Source organism: Equus quagga, chromosome 13 (genome assembly GCF_021613505.1).
Source record: "Equus quagga isolate Etosha38 chromosome 13, UCLA_HA_Equagga_1.0, whole genome shotgun sequence".
Taxonomy (NCBI): domain Eukaryota; kingdom Metazoa; phylum Chordata; class Mammalia; order Perissodactyla; family Equidae; genus Equus; species Equus quagga.
In genome coordinates, this window is record NC_060279.1 from 19,410,602 (window position 1) to 19,419,102 (window position 8,501).

At 41.8% G+C, this 8,501-nt stretch overlaps 1 long non-coding RNA gene across 1 annotated transcript; it reads left to right on the forward strand.

Annotated features, from left to right (window-relative positions):
• The first annotated feature begins 6,871 nt into the window (after window positions 1-6,871).
• LOC124251128 (uncharacterized) lies at window positions 6,872-7,893 on the forward strand. The gene is made up of 3 exons (XR_006891679.1): window positions 6,872-7,013; window positions 7,270-7,376; window positions 7,776-7,893. It is a non-coding gene; the product is annotated as an uncharacterized LOC124251128 (long non-coding RNA).
• Window positions 7,894-8,501: the final 608 nt, after the last annotated feature.

Consider the following 8,501-nt stretch of genomic DNA (forward strand, 5'->3'; position numbering starts at 1 on the left):
CCCCCTCAGAGAGGCCTTCCTTGATAACCCAGCCTAAACTCATTTCCCCTCTACCCACTTCACTTGCTCTCTCATCATCCTGTCTGATTTTCTTCACAGCTTTCATTATTAACTGCAATTAAGGGCTTATTTGTTTATTATCTATGTCCCATGCTGGCATTTAAGTGCCATGAGGGAAGGAATATTGTCTATCTTGCTCACTGTGGTATCCCAGAGCTCCGTAAATGTCTATCGAATGATCAAATGGAGCAAACATGGCTTATTCGGTGAGTCATAGAATCGTGTCAGGAGTAGAGGACACAACCTGACACTAAAAGTTAGTGTCTTTAGGGATATAGAAAATCTGTAGACATTGCTTCCTTGATAGTGTTAATTGGTACACAAGGGCATGAAATATTCGTGAGATCCATTAAAATTCTTTAAAAAGCGTTAAAGATTGTCCATGCAGCTGTAGATGTCTTTTACAAAATGACATTTGTTTTTTCCTGTCAGAAAGCAGAGTTGTGTGGGGTCCAATCCAGAATCACGTTTTTGATTTTTCTCCAGCACATCTTTCTTGGTGACCTCAGCAGGAAGGTGCATCTCTCAGCTGGATGTGGGACAAGGCGGGAGGAGACTTTGGGATGTGACATGGAGGCCTTTCTCTTCTCTCTGGGAATCTACGCAGTGGTGGTGATACCTTGGGGCTCTGATCAAGCAACATTTATTTGCCATCAGACAGTGTAAAGAAGAAGGGGGAGGAGGGGGAGGGGGAGAGAGAAATAAACAGGCAGTGATTTCACAGGATTTATTTCGCCCGAAAACACACTTCATACAAAACCAAAAATAGACGCGCTATGTGGCCTGAGGTTTCAGTTTGAGCAAAGAAAAGAGGAAATTTAGCAAGTTTTGGCTGCTGGAACCACACGCCACCCAAGTTCGAGTCCTTACTTAGACAGCCTCAATTTCCTCACCCGTAAAATGGGGAGTAATAGTCACTACTTCCTGATTTTGTTGTGAATGTTAAATGAGTTAATACATTTGGAGTGCTTAGAATGGAATGGGGCCTGGCACATAAATGTAAGTTTTTCGTTTTTAAAATAGAAGTAGCCAATTGTCTAGGGACTGGAGGGGGAGGAGTCAAGTGTTCAATGGCATGGAAAATGGTATTAGGAAAGAGAGTTAAGGGCAAAGCACAACAGGACTAGAGTTATTGTTCGTGAAGCCTGAGCAAGCTAATAGAGGAAGCTGAAGAAAGGTTGATTTTCAGACTGTGGAACTAGGGGCGTGGGTGGTTGGGGCTTAAGAAGCCTTTGGGCATGAAGTTATTGTGGACCCAGGGAAGCCACATGGGCCTACGTCCTGGGAAGTGGGACTGTAGAATGCCTACTTGGCAATACACGCTGGTGTGTTAGGGTTAGCTAAAGCTTTGGTCCTCTCAGACACCCATGTGCTTCCCTGTTTTGGAGACCATGTTGGAACTTGAGGCATAGGAGTCGACAGTGTTGAGCCATAGGGTCAGATAGGCATCGAGCACCTGATGCAGGTTAAGCACACCTTCTGGCAGTATGTGGATTATTTGCCTCAGAGCCAAATGAAGTTATAAGTAGCTTTAGAAATTACAGGACGTGAAATTCTTTAGGAGTGTTCTAATGAGCATGGAGTGGTAAATGGAAAATACTACTATAGTAGTTGTAATTGCTAACTTAAGAGGTCTAAATGTCATTGACACTGTTTTTAGCTAGCAAGTTGGGCTCTAGTTTCATTTTACTGAAATTAAAACACTTCGGATTTAATGATGCCCTCAGTTCCCTAATCCTGTTTGCTCCATAGAGTCTAAAGTTTCTCAGCTACAGATTTCCCTCCCATCAAGGCATTCAGAGACTGGGGAAGGGCTCCCAGGCTATCGTAGAGACAGGTCCTAAGCAGGAAAGCGGAGAGGCTCCTCAGGAAAGCAGGGATTTGAGCTGGGTCTTAAGAAAGGACGAAAACTGGAATTTATTGTACACTGACTGGGTGCCTGACACCAAAGCATCCGGGGAACTTTATCCAAGTCTCAGCTTTCCCTCACAATGACACTCTATATTAGGGGATGCCATTCTCATTTTACAAAAGGAGAAACTGGAGGTCATAGATGTTAAGTGACTTAATTAGATGATATTGGCAGGGTTCGAGTCAGAGATGTCTAATTCCAGAATCCTTGATCTTCCTTCTGCCCAACCTCGTCTCAAATATCACTTTAACAGATGGATATGATGAGAGAGGTGGGCAGAGATTTGTGGTGGGAGAGGAAGGAAAGGGAGGCAGGGAAACAGCATTTGACATAGAGGGAACAACTTGATAAAATGAATAGAAGTAGAAAACAGCATGACTTGATGAGCAGTGTGTAGGTCCGTGCCCACGATTCGAACCGGCCACCCCTGGGCCCCCGAAATGGAGAGCTAGAACTTAACCACTCGGCCACGGGGCCGGCCCCTGGTTAATATTCTTTGTTTCTCTTGAACCCACCGTACTTTCCTCCTCCTTTTATTATAGCCCTCTTCACAGTTTGGCAAAATTTCTGTTTTACTTGTTTGTCTCCACCACTTGATTGTTAGTTCCTGGATGGCGAGGTAAGCTTAATCACCCCTGTGCCCTGGCTCAGTGCTTGCAACAGAGTAGGTGCCTAATAAGTGCTTGTTGAGTTAATAGAAAATAATTACAAATCTCTCAGAGACAGTTTATTCATAATAGTGAGTTGCGCAGGGCCGCCTACGCCTCTCCTGTAACTAAGTCTACCTTCCATCCCAAGTGGCAAAACATACATCTTGTTTTATCAGGCAAACACTAATTATCACCTGCAGCACCCTGCTCCTGCTAGATAGTCCCCAAGTATGGAAATGCATTCGAGGCTTATCACTTAATCAGCACTAGTATGTGCTGGTACGATACTATCAGTTTTACTGATAGTGGAATTTTCCATTTAATGAAAGGACACCTATGAGTCTTGGAATGAGTGTTTTTGCCACTGGGCATCTCACGCAGGGCACTGGAACCTGTTCTGAACGGCTATATGCATCCACAACTTTGTAAACCAGTCAATGGAATCAACGCACAAAGTTCTCTGCTGCTGCCTCTAGGAAAAGAATCTCAAAGTTCAAACTTTTTTTTTTTTTGGTTTCAAAAATCTCATCTAAGGGAGTCAGTTACATGTATCCTTTTATTATGACTGGAAATTTTGCTTCCAATTTCTGACCACCCATCTTTTGGAAATTTACTGCCACAGGCCCCCGTATGTCTCTTTCCAAGTGGCAATCGAAGAGAATCCTCCTTTGCTCAGGAAACGTCAGTGATTCTGGAGATTTAGGTGTCAGCAGCATTTTCACAAACAGGATAAATATTTGACCTACGGTCTGAATTATTCTTGATGTAAAAATGGTTTTAGTGTCATGCTAACCCAACTATTTGAACCTCTAAGTCCAAATTTGTGATGTTTATAGAGCAGAAACCACCTGCGTAATTTCTCATCAGAGTGGATGGATCCCTACATAGATCCATTGGAAGTGACTCTGAGAAAATTTAGTCTTTTCCATTTCTCCCTTGAGAATAATCGAGAACCTTAATGACTAGGTAGTTTTGGGTGATAATTTTGCTCTTTTTTGCTTACTTAAACCGTGTTCCTAAACATTAATAAACAGCAAGCATTTGCTCTGGCAAAGCACTGTGCTAGGAAGGAGACACGGACAATCGGACGCTGCTCTTAGGGAACTACTTAGAATCTAGTTGAGGAGAAGGGACATTTGAAACAGCACAGACATCACAAGCATTGACAAGGCACATATGTGACAACTGTTTGAAAAATAAAAAGAGCTATATGAGTGTAAGATTTTAAGGCAAGATATAATGAATTACCAAGTTGTGACTTGAAGAAAGAGGAGGAAAAGGGGACAACGTAGGAAGGATATTCTCACGTAGGCTCTGGTGAGGAGACAGGAAAGTACCATGTGACTATGCTTAGAAAAGTGATCAGTCTGCCTGTCTTGTATAAAACAAAGGTCCTGTCTGGAAAGATGTCCGAAACATTAACGCATCAGCTCAGGACCTTCACACATGCGACTGCCTCTGCTTTTGGAAACATCCCCTCGCCTTTCCCCTAAATTTCCATCTGGCTGAGCTTTCTCACATTCAGGTTCCATATTACACCTTACTTTCTCTCACCTGTATTCCTCAAACCGCTTACATGAAGCTGTTCTCTTGAACTGTTAACCAAGACTAACTTCCTTTAAATTTCAAACGTCCTTTCTCCTCAATTAGATTGTATGTACATTAATCTAGTTTTCTTCTTTTCACTACTTTTGAAACTAACCATCTAATGGCCAGATAAAATGGCCTCTTTGTGTTCTCATCCTATTTGACCCCTTGCTGGTAGTCCTTGGTTTCAAGTTGACCCTCCTATCTAATCTGCTTTCCTGGTTCTCTTATTAACTCTAACAACACTTTTTGTTTGTTTCTTTCCTTCATTGCCCCTCTTCTTCTAGCCACCCTCTGAATGTGGTATCAGCTAGGATTGTGTTTGGCTGTACATATTGGAAACCTTACAACAGTGCTTAATGGATTGGAATTTGTTTGTATTAAGTGACAAGAAGTCCTGGGGCAGTTCTTTTCCACCTAGCAGGATATGTCTCAATTTTTTAAACTCTTTCCCCTCAAAATACAACATATGTAGAGATATGTGCATAAAATGTAATTATGCTGGTTATTGAATTATAGTATGAACACTTGTGTAACTATCATCCAAGTCAAGAAATAAAATATGGTTAACATTCCCCAGAGACATTGCATGTACTCCATTCCAATCCCCAACCCCTGTCTCCACCCCCAAGATCAACACTCTCCTAATTTTTATGGTAGTTTCTTCCTTACATTTTCCTAAGGTTCTACCACCTCTATATTATTCCAAAGTATACTAACTACACTTGATTTTTTCCCATTTCTGACCCTTTTATATATAGAATCATATAAAAGTGTGTTTTTATGAGTTTTGTTTCTTTTGTTCAACATCGATTTATAAAGTTCATCCATATTGTTACATAAGGTATTCATTGCTATATGAATTCTATTGCATGAATATGCCAAAATTTATTAATCTATTCTACTCTTGATGAACATTTGGGTAGCTTCCAGTTTTTGGATATTATGAATAAAGCTGATATGAACATTGTCATCTGTCTCCTAAGGCACATGTACATGCATTTCTGTGGATATATACATAGGAGTGGAATTGTTGTGCTTCATTTTTTTATTTGAAAAGAAAAGTCCTTTCCAGTGATGTGACAGAACCAAGTGGAGCACACCCAGTAGGACCCACAGAGTCACATCCCAAACAGATTCTGTGTCAGAGAAGGAGAGTCAAAGTGAGGCTGACCCACATATGGGTGGGTCACAGTTGTCTGGCTCATTTGTTTGTTGAGAAAAGCAGCTGATCAGAAAGTGAGGAGGGGGTCAGTTAGATGCTAGTGGAGGAATTCCTCTACCCCTTGGGGATGCTGAGGGTGGAAGGAGAGGCTCAGGCTTGGCTCTATTTGGAGACCTCTTAGTTGTTTACCAAGTAAGCATCAGTGGTAATTTAGAGTCAGAAATTTGGGTGGGTGGTCATGGAACACTTCTCTCAGAGGGTGATGTTTGAAGAGAAACCTGAATCACGACACAGATCCCATTATTTTGGGAAGAATATTCCAGTGAGGGAGGAGCACGTACAAAGGCCCTGAAGTAAGGACACAAGACGGCCAGTGAGGCTGGAGTGCAGTGGGCAGGAGGGAAGTGGAGCATGATGCAAGATGGCGGAGGGGGACCAGAGACAGTGCTCCGAGAGCTTGTGGCTCATGGTAGGGAGTTAGTGGACATCAGCATAATGGAAGGGGCATTAAGTTGGACAGTGAGCTGATTTGGCTCATGTTTCAAAGAGATTGCTCTGGCTGGATTGTAGCTACAGCAAGAGTGGCGGTAGGAAGACCAGTGTGCCTTGGGGAGACACGATGATGGCTTGGACCAGGTGAAGTGAAGGGATGGGTTAGAGCTGAAGCGACTGAATGTGGAAGAGAAGTTGACTATGTTTTTGCGGTTTCCACATCAAGTGGCCGGCAGTAGCATTGGCTGAGACAGGGAGGACAAAGGTAGGAATGATTTGGGGCAAGGGGAGGGGGAGTCAGTGGTAGAAAAAGAAATCCTGTTTTAGCCATGTCAACTTTGAGAAGTCTATTCGATATCTCCAGGAAGCATCCAGATACACGAATGTGGAGCTGAGAAGAGAGTTCTTTACAGACTGCGAGCAAATCTTTATATGTCTGGGCCCTATCACGTGACCTGGTACATGGTGGGCACTCAATACAAGTCTGATGAATGAATTTATTCAACAAATATTTGTGGAGCTATTACCCTGTGCCAGGCACTGTTCTAGGAGTTGAGGATACAGCAGCGAGCAAAACAGACAAAAATTCCTGACTTCCTAAAACTTAGAATGAATGAATACATGCATGAATGGCATGCGTATCCAGAACTAGATATTTAATAAAGCATATTTTTCTCTATGTCTTAAAAAAATCTTTGAAATCTGTCTCTATTTTATTTTTTCTCTCTGTCTTAAAAAATCTTTGAAAATATTAATTAAAAATGGAACTCTCCAGCAGGATTAATTATAAGGATAACGTCTAGAGAGGCTTCATTATAATAACCCATTTTGCTTTCTTTTTCCCTTGTTAACTCGATTTTCGTTATCTTGGCGTGCCTGAGACCTGTGTATCAGTTGGTGGTACTGCAATCGTGGTAGATGGGTGTTATTTACAGTTGCTTTGGAGTTGATTTCTAATTTTTCCCTTGAAAAATGTTATTTACAAGTATGTTTTTGCTAGCAGGTGTGAAATGGCTCTGCGCCACATGGAGAAAGAGCAAAATGTCACTTTCGAGGTTTGTGACAAAATTTCGTGATAGATTCTTCGGGTGGAGTGAGAGGCCTTTCTCACTGCTGTGACACTGCTGCTGAGGTGGAAAAGCTGAAGGTAAAGTTCATGTGGTTTGGAGGAGGTGTCTGTGGTCCCATCTCTGTGCTGAATATTGTCCCCAGCAGTTTTGCATTATTTAATATTCTGTAAATGGAATAAGTGTCTTTCGAGCTTTCAGAGAGTTTGTACTTTAGAACAATCTGCATTGATTCCTTTTGCCCAGTGAGGTATCTATTAAACAAATAATTAGTTTCAATGAATCATCTTTATGTATTTGGCTTCTTATATATTAAATATCAATGTTAATTTCCAGAACAGATTATTCAGTTTCTACACGGAGCCCTGCTCGACATGATGCTAAAACATGGTGTTTTTTGGACCCAGGTTTTCACTGATAACAAAGAGGAAGGTCAGTAGCAGGTGGGTCGTCTTTTGCCTCATCAACAAGGTGGATATTCTCAGAAAGTTCATTTTCAACCAGGATTTTCCTTTTTGATTGCCTTAATGAGGGAAAAGACAGCCTTTCTAAATGAAATACCCCCAATCTCACCAGAATTAGGAAAGGCAGATACTTAAAATTAAATTTTAAAAAGCCCGAACTTAAAAAGAAGATAGTTAACATGTTTGCATATTAAACGATGTGTTCCTTAATCTGCTGCACGTGCCTGCAAGAGACTTTATACATACTGACTTGGGCGAGCTTGAGAAACTTTCACGAATGCACGTTTTGTGATTTAATACATGCTCTCTGCTTTTTCTCCCCCTGTCCATTGCACCTCCATTTGAATCTTTGGACTCCCTGCACCAACTTCTCTCTAGATTAAGACCAGGAAGCTGGTTTACAGCCATCATAATCTGCAAAGAGGTCTCTGCCAGGGCAGCAAGCATCCATTTCTTTCTTCCAGTACATCAGACAGTGGGCAGGAAAAGATGAGCTTTCAAAGGTAGGTAGGTTATGAAGGGCATTCTAGTCCATGCTAAAAATTTGGACTCATTTCCTGTAGATGATGGCAAATATTTGGAGGATTTTGGCGGAGGAGGAAGAGAATCAGATTCGTCTTTTAGAAATCTGACTGGAGCTAGTGGGGAGGAGGATGGTGGATGGGCATGAATCTGGGAGCTGGGGACCAGTCAGGAAGCTGCTGCAGGAGTTGACTATTTTCCACTCCCATCCCAGCTTTGTGTTGAGTGTTCTCTGGATACAGACTTAAATCTCTGCACTAGCGAACAGTTTGGAGTACAAAGAAGTTGCAGTAGTTGGCAGAAATAAAGCTAATTCATCATCTTCACTCTTTCCTGCCGTCCTGGTCCCATTTCTCCTCAAGATTGGTAGGGAGAAAACCTTCACTAATATTGCCTTTTTCTGTATTCTTTCCAGGGTCAGTTTTCTTCTACCATTACAAAGTTTAGTGCCTTAAAAAAAAAAAATCAACAGAACTGGGAAATCTCACTTTGGGAGACAGCCTGGCCCTTCTTCATAACCCGTTCCTCCAAGCAAACTTGATTTGCTTATTAAAATAGGCATGAAGAAGCTCTTCCGTGAAG